The sequence below is a fragment of the Megalopta genalis genome, unplaced genomic scaffold, assembly GCF_051020955.1.
Source record: "Megalopta genalis isolate 19385.01 unplaced genomic scaffold, iyMegGena1_principal scaffold0443, whole genome shotgun sequence".
NCBI classification, from domain to species: Eukaryota; Metazoa; Arthropoda; class Insecta; order Hymenoptera; family Halictidae; genus Megalopta; species Megalopta genalis.
Genome location: NW_027476512.1, coordinates 15,001 through 27,500, shown reverse-complemented (window position 1 = coordinate 27,500; position 12,500 = coordinate 15,001). Strand labels below are relative to the sequence as shown.

The following is a 12,500-nucleotide window of genomic DNA, read 5'->3' as shown; positions in this document are numbered from 1 at the left end:
ACCCGCCACCGATTGGTTTTGATCTAATAAAAGCGTTCCTACCATCTCTGGTCGGAACTCTGTTTTGCATGTATTAGCTCTAGAATTACCACAGTTATCCAAGTAAATTTTAGTACGATCTAAGAAACCATAACTGATTTAATGAGCCATTCGCGGTTTCACCTTAATACGGCATGTACTGAGACATGCATGGCTTAATCTTTGAGACAAGCATATGACTACTGGCAGGATCAACCAGGGAACTATACAATATGTATATATAAAATGGACAAAATTTAAATCCTTTTCCATCGTCGCCTGTTTCATATATATATGTCAGGTCGACACACCATTTTTCTCTTTCAAATATGTACAAGTTTTGCCACATTCCGCGCTTGTAACATATCTTCTTTAACGCTCAATTTCTTTCATTTTTCTACCATACAGATATTTTACCGTACGCCCAAAAACGTACGTATTATATTTTTGTTCTATCATAAAATCACATTTTTCTACGTACGCCAGCTTCGTACGTTTCTATCTTTGCCTTCATAAAATCACAAGATAATTTTATCTTCAAGAGTCTCGCTATTAACATCTTGTAAGATAAATGTACGTCCCAGCTAAAACGTACAAATACTTCAAGTTAAGTAATAATATATCATCGCTATTGACAAATTTTTAAGATCCAAGACACAGTTCTCTCTATATGTTTTAATATTTTTTATGTACTCAAATATATTCAAAGGAAAAAGTACATGGGTGATGCCATAGTCGTGGAAGCGCGTACGCTCACGCTGATCTTCTGACCGCCGGAAGCACGAAACCTCTGATCTGGGCAAAATCGGCAAGCCGAGGAAGAACGGACAGGACACATGCTGGACTGGCGAGAAAGCGTGTTCTTCCGCTCGCGCTAGGCATTTCGATTTCTGACACCTCTTGATTTAAAAAATCAGTTTTTTGATAGTTTTCTCTCTCCACTGGGCTATTCATTTTAGCCACAGTTTTCAATTGGTACGATTTGCTTCCAAATCTTACAGATGCATTTTAAAAAATTTTTCCATCGCTCGGACAGAAGAGTCGATTGCTCAGTGAGTACGAGTATACATACAAAGTGCATACGGGTAACCAACCCCGTAGGGCTTGCCACATATGGGCCATTCGGTCAAAGACACCGACCCGTGGCCACGCTGTGTGGAGAAAAGTCCGTAACGTAAACGGCACGAAACAGTCAGGACCGAAGCCCCGAAGGAGCTCTGAGACAGCTTCTCGACCGAGATCGTAGAATTGGCCCAAAACCCGCTCTGCTCCGTCCGCCTCGCACGGACCGTGTATCTCTTATAGATACCGAACGGCCGGCAAGGACGCCGGCGCCGCCGGCCGAATAGCACGCGCGCTTATGAGTGTAAACCGCTGCGGCAACAGACCGCCCGGCCGTGCTGTTGTAACATAGCGCGTGAACGAACGAAAAAAATTTTTATAGTAAACATTAAAATAAATTACACTACCGTAAACTAGACAAAAAATTACACATTTTTTCCCAATATGAAAATTTTCACAAACTTTTTAAAGTCCCATCGCATCGAGTAAACTTTTTTAATAACGCGTCCGCACGATTCTAAATGCTTAATCCATATGTGAAATCGTTCACTGATCACGAATATCGTATTTAAAAAAATTACAAAAATTTATTTTTCAAAATAATCAAAAAAAACCGAAAAATCACAAGAGTAAAGTACCATTATTTTAAACAACATGTCGTTCTAAATGCTTAATCCCTATGTAAAAAAGTTATTTAAGCAAGAATATGTAATTGAAAAAAATTAGAAAAATTTATTTTAGCCGTAAATCGAAAATAATGGGGACACCGGAGCTGTTCGAAGCGCCGAGACGCGCCGCGTACGGCCGAATATTTTCTAAGTCCCAACGTACCGATCAAGAGTAAAGTACCATTTTCCTACATTAGATTTCGTTCTAAATGCTTAATCCCTATGTAAAAACGTTAGTTAAGCAAGAATATCGTATTTTTAAAAAAATCTAATGATAGGATTTTCCAGAAAATTGAAAAAACCGAAAAATGTCAAGAGTAAAGTGCCATTTTCTGACATTAGATTTCGTTCTAAATGCTTAATCCCTATGTAGAAACGTTAGTTAAGCAAGAATATCGTATTTTTAAAAAAATCTAATGATAGGATTTTTCATAAAATTGAAAAAACCGTAAAATGTCAAGAGTAAAGTGCCCTTATTTTAAACATTATATCGTTCTAAATGCTTAATCCCTATGTAAAAAAGTTATCTAAGCAAGAATATGTTATTGAATAAAATGAGAAAAATTTATTTTAGCCGTAAATCGAAAATAATGGGGACACCGGAGCTGTTCGAAGCGCCGAGCGCGCCGCGTACGCCCGAATATTTTCTAAGTCCCAACGTACCGATCAAGAGTAAAGTACCATTTTCCTACATTAGATTTCGTTCTAAATGCTTAATCCCTATGTAAAAACGTTAGTTAAGCAAGAATATCGTATTTTAAAAAAAATCTAATGATAGGATTTTCCAGAAAATTGAAAAAACCGAAAAATGTCAAGAGTAAAGTGCCATTTTCTGACATTAGATTTCGTTCTAAATGCTTAATCCCTATGTAGAAACGTTAGTTATGCAAGATTATCGTATTTTTAAAAAAATCTAATGATAGGATTTTTCAGAAAATTGAAAAAACCGTAAAATGTCAAGAGTAAAGTGCCCTTATTTTAAACATTATATCGTTCTAAATGCTTAATCCCTATGTAAAAAAGTTATCTAAGCAAGAATATGTTATTGAATAAAATGAGAAAAATTTATTTTAGCCGTAAATCGAAAATAATGGGTCGAGCGAATCGGTCGATTGCGCCGAGACGCGCTATGATGCAACAGACGAGCGATTGGAACGCCCGAATATTTTCAAAGTCCCAACGTACCGGTCAAGAGTAAAGTACCATTTTCCTACATTAGATTTCGTTCTAAATGCTTAATCCCTATGTAAAAACGTTAGTTAAGCAAGAATATCGTATTTTAAAAAAAATCTAATGATAGGATTTTCCAGAAAATTGAAAAAACCGAAAAATGTCAAGAGTAAAGTGCCATTTTCTGACATTAGATTTCGTTCTAAATGCTTAATCCCTATGTAGAAACGTTAGTTAAGCAAGAATATCGTATTTTTAAAAAAATCTAATGATAGGATTTTTCAGAAAATTGAAAAAACCGTAAAATGTCAAGAGTAAAGTGCCATTATTTTAAACAATGTATCGTTCTAAATGCTTAATACCTATGTAAAAAAGTTATTTAAGCAAGAATATGTAATTGAAAAAAATTAGAAGAATTTATTTTAGCCGTAAATCGAAAATAATGGGGACACCGGAGCTGTTCGAAGCGCCGAGACGCGCCGCGTACGGCCGAATATTTTCTAAGTCCCAACGTACCGATCAAGAGTAAAGTACCATTTTCCTACATTAGATTTCGTTCTAAATGCTTAATCCCTATGTAAAAACGTTAGTTAAGCAAGAATATCGTATTTTTAAAAAAATCTAATGATAGGATTTTCCAGAAAATTGAAAAAACCGAAAAATGTCAAGAGTAAAGTGCCATTTTCTGACATTAGATTTCGTTCTAAATGCTTAATCCCTATGTAGAAACGTTAGTTATGCAAGATTATCGTATTTTTAAAAAAATCTAATGATAGGATTTTTCAGAAAATTGAAAAAACCGTAAAATGTCAAGAGTAAAGTGCCCTTATTTTAAACATTATATCGTTCTAAATGCTTAATCCCTATGTAAAAAAGTTATCTAAGCAAGAATATGTTATTGAATAAAATGAGAAAAATTTATTTTAGCCGTAAATCGAAAATAATGGGTCGAGCGAATCGGTCGATTGCGCCGAGACGCGCTATGATGCAACAGACGAGCGATTGGAACGCCCGAATATTTTCAAAGTCCCAACGTACCGGTCAAGAGTAAAGTACCATTTTCCTACATTAGATTTCGTTCTAAATGCTTAATCCCTATGTAAAAACGTTAGTTAAGCAAGAATATCGTATTTTAAAAAAAATCTAATGATAGGATTTTCCAGAAAATTGAAAAAACCGAAAAATGTCAAGAGTAAAGTGCCATTTTCTGACATTAGATTTCGTTCTAAATGCTTAATCCCTATGTAGAAACGTTAGTTAAGCAAGAATATCGTATTTTTAAAAAAATCTAATGATAGGATTTTTCAGAAAATTGAAAAAACCGTAAAATGTCAAGAGTAAAGTGCCATTATTTTAAGCAATGTATCGTTCTAAATGCTTAATCCCTATGTAAAAAAGTTATTTAAGCAAGAATATGTAATTGAAAAAAATTAGAAGAATTTATTTTAGCCGTAAATCGAAAATAATGGGGACACCGGAGCTGTTCGAAGCGCCGAGACGCGCCGCGTACGGCCGAATATTTTCTAAGTCCCAACGTACCGATCAAGAGTAAAGTACCATTTTCCTACATTAGATTTCGTTCTAAATGCTTAATCCCTATGTAAAAACGTTAGTTAAGCAAGAATATCGTATTTTTAAAAAAATCTAATGATAGGATTTTCCAGAAAATTGAAAAAACCGAAAAATGTCAAGAGTAAAGTGCCATTTTCTGACATTAGATTTCGTTCTAAATGCTTAATCCCTATGTAGAAACGTTAGTTATGCAAGATTATCGTATTTTTAAAAAAATCTAATGATAGGATTTTTCAGAAAATTGAAAAAACCGTAAAATGTCAAGAGTAAAGTGCCCTTATTTTAAACATTATATCGTTCTAAATGCTTAATCCCTATGTAAAAAAGTTATCTAAGCAAGAATATGTTATTGAATAAAATGAGAAAAATTTATTTTAGCCGTAAATCGAAAATAATGGGTCGAGCGAATCGGTCGATTGCGCCGAGACGCGCTATGATGCAACAGACGAGCGATTGGAACGCCCGAATATTTTCAAAGTCCCAACGTACCGGTCAAGAGTAAAGTACCATTTTCCTACATTAGATTTCGTTCTAAATGCTTAATCCCTATGTAAAAACGTTAGTTAAGCAAGAATATCGTATTTTTAAAAAAATCTAATGATAGGATTTTCCAGAAAATTGAAAAAACCGAAAAATGTCAAGAGTAAAGTGCCATTTTCTGACATTAGATTTCGTTCTAAATGCTTAATCCCTATGTAGAAACGTTAGTTATGCAAGATTATCGTATTTTTAAAAAAATCTAATGATAGGATTTTTCAGAAAATTGAAAAAACCGTAAAATGTCAAGAGTAAAGTGCCCTTATTTTAAACATTATATCGTTCTAAATGCTTAATCCCTATGTAAAAAAGTTATCTAAGCAAGAATATGTTATTGAATAAAATGAGAAAAATTTATTTTAGCCGTAAATCGAAAATAATGGGTCGAGCGAATCGGTCGATTGCGCCGAGACGCGCTATGATGCAACAGACGAGCGATTGGAACGCCCGAATATTTTCAAAGTCCCAACGTACCGGTCAAGAGTAAAGTACCATTTTCCTACATTAGATTTCGTTCTAAATGCTTAATCCCTATGTAAAAACGTTAGTTAAGCAAGAATATCGTATTTTAAAAAAAATCTAATGATAGGATTTTCCAGAAAATTGAAAAAACCGAAAAATGTCAAGAGTAAAGTGCCATTTTCTGACATTAGATTTCGTTCTAAATGCTTAATCCCTATGTAGAAACGTTAGTTAAGCAAGAATATCGTATTTTTAAAAAAATCTAATGATAGGATTTTTCAGAAAATTGAAAAAACCGTAAAATGTCAAGAGTAAAGTGCCATTATTTTAAGCAATGTATCGTTCTAAATGCTTAATCCCTATGTAAAAAAGTTATTTAAGCAAGAATATGTAATTGAAAAAAATTAGAAGAATTTATTTTAGCCGTAAATCGAAAATAATGGGGACACCGGAGCTGTTCGAAGCGCCGAGACGCGCCGCGTACGGCCGAATATTTTCTAAGTCCCAACGTACCGATCAAGAGTAAAGTACCATTTTCCTACATTAGATTTCGTTCTAAATGCTTAATCCCTATGTAAAAACGTTAGTTAAGCAAGAATATCGTATTTTTAAAAAAATCTAATGATAGGATTTTCCAGAAAATTGAAAAAACCGAAAAATGTCAAGAGTAAAGTGCCATTTTCTGACATTAGATTTCGTTCTAAATGCTTAATCCCTATGTAGAAACGTTAGTTATGCAAGATTATCGTATTTTTAAAAAAATCTAATGATAGGATTTTTCAGAAAATTGAAAAAACCGTAAAATGTCAAGAGTAAAGTGCCCTTATTTTAAACATTATATCGTTCTAAATGCTTAATCCCTATGTAAAAAAGTTATCTAAGCAAGAATATGTTATTGAATAAAATTAGAAGAATTTATTTTAGCCGTAAATCGAAAATAATGGGGACACCGGAGCTGTTCGAAGCGCCGAGACGCGCCGCGTACGGCCGAATATTTTCTAAGTCCCAACGTACCGATCAAGAGTAAAGTACCATTTTCCTACATTAGATTTCGTTCTAAATGCTTAATCCCTATGTAAAAACGTTAGTTAAGCAAGAATATCGTATTTTAAAAAAAATCTAATGATAGGATTTTCCAGAAAATTGAAAAAACCGAAAAATGTCAAGAGTAAAGTGCCATTTTCTGACATTAGATTTCGTTCTAAATGCTTAATCCCTATGTAGAAACGTTAGTTATGCAAGATTATCGTATTTGTAAAAAAATCTAATGATAGGATTTTTCAGAAAATTGAAAAAACCGTAAAATGTCAAGAGTAAAGTGCCCTTATTTTAAACATTATATCGTTCTAAATGCTTAATCCCTATGTAAAAAAGTTATCTAAGCAAGAATATGTTATTGAATAAAATGAGAAAAATTTATTTTAGCCGTAAATCGAAAATAATGGGTCGAGCGAATCGGTCGATTGCGCCGAGACGCGCTATGATGCAACAGACGAGCGATTGGAACGCCCGAATATTTTCAAAGTCCCAACGTACCGGTCAAGAGTAAAGTACCATTTTCCTACATTAGATTTCGTTCTAAATGCTTAATCCCTATGTAAAAACGTTAGTTAAGCAAGAATATCGTATTTTAAAAAAAATCTAATGATAGGATTTTCCAGAAAATTGAAAAAACCGAAAAATGTCAAGAGTAAAGTGCCATTTTCTGACATTAGATTTCGTTCTAAATGCTTAATCCCTATGTAGAAACGTTAGTTAAGCAAGAATATCGTATTTTTAAAAAAATCTAATGATAGGATTTTTCAGAAAATTGAAAAAACCGTAAAATGTCAAGAGTAAAGTGCCATTATTTTAAACAATGTATCGTTCTAAATGCTTAATCCCTATGTAAAAAAGTTATTTAAGCAAGAATATGTAATTGAAAAAAATTAGAAGAATTTATTTTAGCCGTAAATCGAAAATAATGGGGACACCGGAGCTGTTCGAAGCGCCGAGCGCGCCGCGTACGCCCGAATATTTTCTAAGTCCCAACGTACCGATCAAGAGTAAAGTACCATTTTCCTACATTAGATTTCGTTCTAAATGCTTAATCCCTATGTAAAAACGTTAGTTAAGCAAGAATATCGTATTTTAAAAAAAATCTAATGATAGGATTTTCCAGAAAATTGAAAAAACCGAAAAATGTCAAGAGTAAAGTGCCATTTTCTGACATTAGATTTCGTTCTAAATGCTTAATCCCTATGTAGAAACGTTAGTTATGCAAGATTATCGTATTTTTAAAAAAATCTAATGATAGGATTTTTCAGAAAATTGAAAAAACCGTAAAATGTCAAGAGTAAAGTGCCCTTATTTTAAACATTATATCGTTCTAAATGCTTAATCCCTATGTAAAAAAGTTATCTAAGCAAGAATATGTTATTGAATAAAATGAGAAAAATTTATTTTAGCCGTAAATCGAAAATAATGGGTCGAGCGAATCGGTCGATTGCGCCGAGACGCGCTATGATGCAACAGACGAGCGATTGGAACGCCCGAATATTTTCAAAGTCCCAACGTACCGGTCAAGAGTAAAGTACCATTTTCCTACATTAGATTTCGTTCTAAATGCTTAATCCCTATGTAAAAACGTTAGTTAAGCAAGAATATCGTATTTTAAAAAAAATCTAATGATAGGATTTTCCAGAAAATTGAAAAAACCGAAAAATGTCAAGAGTAAAGTGCCATTTTCTGACATTAGATTTCGTTCTAAATGCTTAATCCCTATGTAGAAACGTTAGTTAAGCAAGAATATCGTATTTTTAAAAAAATCTAATGATAGGATTTTTCAGAAAATTGAAAAAACCGTAAAATGTCAAGAGTAAAGTGCCATTATTTTAAACAATGTATCGTTCTAAATGCTTAATCCCTATGTAAAAAAGTTATCTAAGCAAGAATATGTTATTGAATAAAATTAGAAGAATTTATTTTAGCCGTAAATCGAAAATAATGGGGACACCGGAGCTGTTCGAAGCGCCGAGACGCGCCGCGTACGGCCGAATATTTTCTAAGTCCCAACGTACCGATCAAGAGTAAAGTACCATTTTCCTACATTAGATTTCGTTCTAAATGCTTAATCCCTATGTAAAAACGTTAGTTAAGCAAGAATATCGTATTTTAAAAAAAATCTAATGATAGGATTTTCCAGAAAATTGAAAAAACCGAAAAATGTCAAGAGTAAAGTGCCATTTTCTGACATTAGATTTCGTTCTAAATGCTTAATCCCTATGTAGAAACGTTAGTTATGCAAGATTATCGTATTTGTAAAAAAATCTAATGATAGGATTTTTCAGAAAATTGAAAAAACCGTAAAATGTCAAGAGTAAAGTGCCATTATTTTAAGCAATGTATCGTTCTAAATGCTTAATCCCTATGTAAAAAAGTTATTTAAGCAAGAATATGTAATTGAAAAAAATTAGAAGAATTTATTTTAGCCGTAAATCGAAAATAATGGGGACACCGGAGCTGTTCGAAGCGCCGAGACGCGCCGCGTACGGCCGAATATTTTCTAAGTCCCAACGTACCGATCAAGAGTAAAGTACCATTTTCCTACATTAGATTTCGTTCTAAATGCTTAATCCCTATGTAGAAACGTTAGTTAAGCAAGAATATCGTATTTTTAAAAAAATCTAATGGTAGGATTTTTCAGAAAATTGAAAAAACCGTAAAATGTCAAGAGTAAAGTGCCCTTATTTTAAACATTATATCGTTCTAAATGCTTAATCCCTATGTAAAAACGTTAGTTAAGCAAGAACATCGTATTTTTAAAAAAATCTAATGATAGGATTTTCCAGAAAATTGAAAAAACCGAAAAATGTCAAGAGTAAAGTGCCATTTTCTGACATTAGATTTCGTTCTAAATGCTTAATCCCTATGTAGAAACGTTAGTTAAGCAAGAATATCGTATTTTTAAAAAAATCTAATGGTAGGATTTTTCAGAAAATTGAAAAAACCGTAAAATGTCAAGAGTAAAGTGCCCTTATTTTAAACATTATATCGTTCTAAATGCTTAATCCCTATGTAAAAAAGTTATCTAAGCAAGAATATGTTATTGAATAAAATGAGAAAAATTTATTTTAGCCGTAAATCGAAAAAAAGACTGTTCGTTTCTCTGTCTCTCTCGCGCGATCGAAGTATTGATGTTTCCCGGCAATGTAATGGGATATTAATTAAACTTTATACACGAAATTACTCGTTTTGATCCCCGCTACACAGCCGTATACTTTTTATAATTTTGTGGAATCGGGAACCTTGAAATATTTAACATAACGCGGATCGACTGTCTCTGTCTCTTTCTAGATCGGAATAATCGATGTTTCCCGGCAAACTAATGGGATATTAATTATACTTTATACACGAAATTACTCGTTTTGATCCCCGCTACACAGCCGTATACTTTTTATAATTTTGTGGAATCGGTAACCTTGAAATATTTAACATAACGCGGATCGACTGTCTCTGTCTCTTTCTAGATCGGAATAATCGATGTTTCCCGGCAAACTATTGGGAGTTTAATTAAACTTTATACATGAAATTACTCGTTTTGATCCCCGCTACACAGCCGTATACTTTTTATAATTTTGTGGAATCGGGAACCTTGAAATATTTAACATAACGCGGATCGACTGTCTCTGTCTCTTTCTAGATCGGAATAATCGATGTTTCCCGGCAAACTATTGGGAGATTAATTAAACTTTATACACGAAATTACTCGTTTTGATCCCCGCTACACAGCCGTATACTTTTTATAATTTTGTGGAATCGGGAACCTTGAAATATTTAACATAACGCGGATCGACTGTCTCTGTCTCTTTCTAGATCGGAATAATCGATGTTTCCCGGCAAACTAATGGGATATTAATTATACTTTATACACGAAATTACTCGTTTTGATCCCCGCTACACAGCCGTATACTTTTTATAATTTTGTGGAATCGGTAACCTTGAAATATTTAACATAACGCGGATCGACTGTCTCTGTCTCTTTCTAGATCGGAATAATCGATGTTTCCCGGCAAACTATTGGGAGTTTAATTAAACTTTATACATGAAATTACTCGTTTTGATCCCCGCTACACAGCCGTATACTTTTTATAATTTTGTGGAATCGGGAACCTTGAAATATTTAACATAACGCGGATCGACTGTCTCTGTCTCTTTCTAGATCGGAATAATCGATGTTTCCCGGCAAACTATTGGGAGATTAATTAAACTTTATACACGAAATTACTCGTTTTGATCCCCGCTACACAGCCGTATACTTTTTATAATTTTGTGGAATCGGGAACCTTGAAATATTTAACATAACGCGGATCGACTGTCTCTGTCTCTTTCTAGATCGGAATAATCGATGTTTCCCGGCAAACTATTGGGAGTTTAATTAAACTTTATACACGAAATTACTCGTTTTGATCCCCGCTACACAGCCGTATACTTTTTATAATTTTGTGGAATCGGTAACCTTGAAATATTTAACATAACGCGGATCGACTGTCTCTGTCTCTTTCTAGATCGGAATAATCGATGTTTCCCGGCAAACTATTGGGAGTTTAATTAAACTTTATACATGAAATTACTCGTTTTGATCCCCGCTACACAGCCGTATACTTTTTATAATTTTGTGGAATCGGGAACCTTGAAATATTTAACATAACGCGGATCGACTGTCTCTGTCTCTTTCTAGATCGGAATAATCGATGTTTCCCGGCAAACTATTGGGAGATTAATTAAACTTTATACACGAAATTACTCGTTTTGATCCCCGCTACACAGCCGTATACTTTTTATAATTTTGTGGAATCGGGAACCTTGAAATATTTAACATAACGCGGATCGACTGTCTCTGTCTCTTTCTAGATCGGAATAATCGATGTTTCCCGGCAAACTATTGGGAGATTAATTAAACTTTATACACGAAATTACTCGTTTTGATCCCCGCTACACAGCCGTATACTTTTTATAATTTTGTGGAATCGGTAACCTTGAAATATTTAACATAACGCGGATCGACTGTCTCTGTCTCTTTCTAGATCGGAATAATCGATGTTTCCCGGCAAACTATTGGGAGTTTAATTAAACTTTATACATGAAATTACTCGTTTTGATCCCCGCTACACAGCCGTATACTTTTTATAATTTTGTGGAATCGGGAACCTTGAAATATTTAACATAACGCGGATCGACTGTCTCTGTCTCTTTCTAGATCGGAATAATCGATGTTTCCCGGCAAACTATTGGGAGATTAATTAAACTTTATACACGAAATTACTCGTTTTGATCCCCGCTACACAGCCGTATACTTTTTATAATTTTGTGGAATCGGGAACCTTGAAATATTTAACATAACGCGGATCGACTGTCTCTGTCTCTTTCTAGATCGGAATAATCGATGTTTCCCGGCAAACTATTGGGAGATTAATTAAACTTTATACACGAAATTACTCGTTTTGATCCCCGCTACACAGCCGTATACTTTTTATAATTTTGTGGAATCGGTAACCTTGAAATATTTAACATAACGCGGATCGACTGTCTCTGTCTCTTTCTAGATCGGAATAATCGATGTTTCCCGGCAAACTAATGGGATATTAATTAAACTTTATACACGAAATTACTCGTTTTGATCCCTGCTACACAGCCGTATACTTTTTATAATTTTGTGGAATCGGGAACCTTGAAATATTTAACATAACGCGGATCGTCTATCTCTGTCTCTTTCTAGATCGGAAGAATCGATGTTTCCCGGCAAACTAATGGGAGTTTAATTAAACTTTATGCATCAAATCATTCAGTTTGACTCCTGCAACACAACCAAACACTCTCTGTAATTTTCTGAACTGAAAAACCACTGAAATTGCGCTCGAAATGCGGAGCGACGGGTCGACGCGTCTGCACTGTGCGACGGCTAGTCAAAACGTCCGAACAGCGTATTGTTTTCGATCTCTTGGTATAATATTCGTATTCCTTGCTGTGTAT

General features: G+C 34.1%; 1 non-coding gene across 1 annotated transcript in view; it reads right to left on the bottom strand.

The window, feature by feature from the left end:
• The window catches only part of LOC143263273 (small subunit ribosomal RNA), a 1,921-nt gene extending 1,680 nt beyond the window's left edge, over positions 1-241 (bottom strand). The window contains exon 1 of the ribosomal RNA XR_013036781.1: positions 1-241. This exon is cut by the window's left edge and continues 1,680 nt beyond it. This is a non-coding gene — a ribosomal RNA (small subunit ribosomal RNA).
• Between the last annotated feature and the right edge of the window lie 12,259 nt (positions 242-12,500).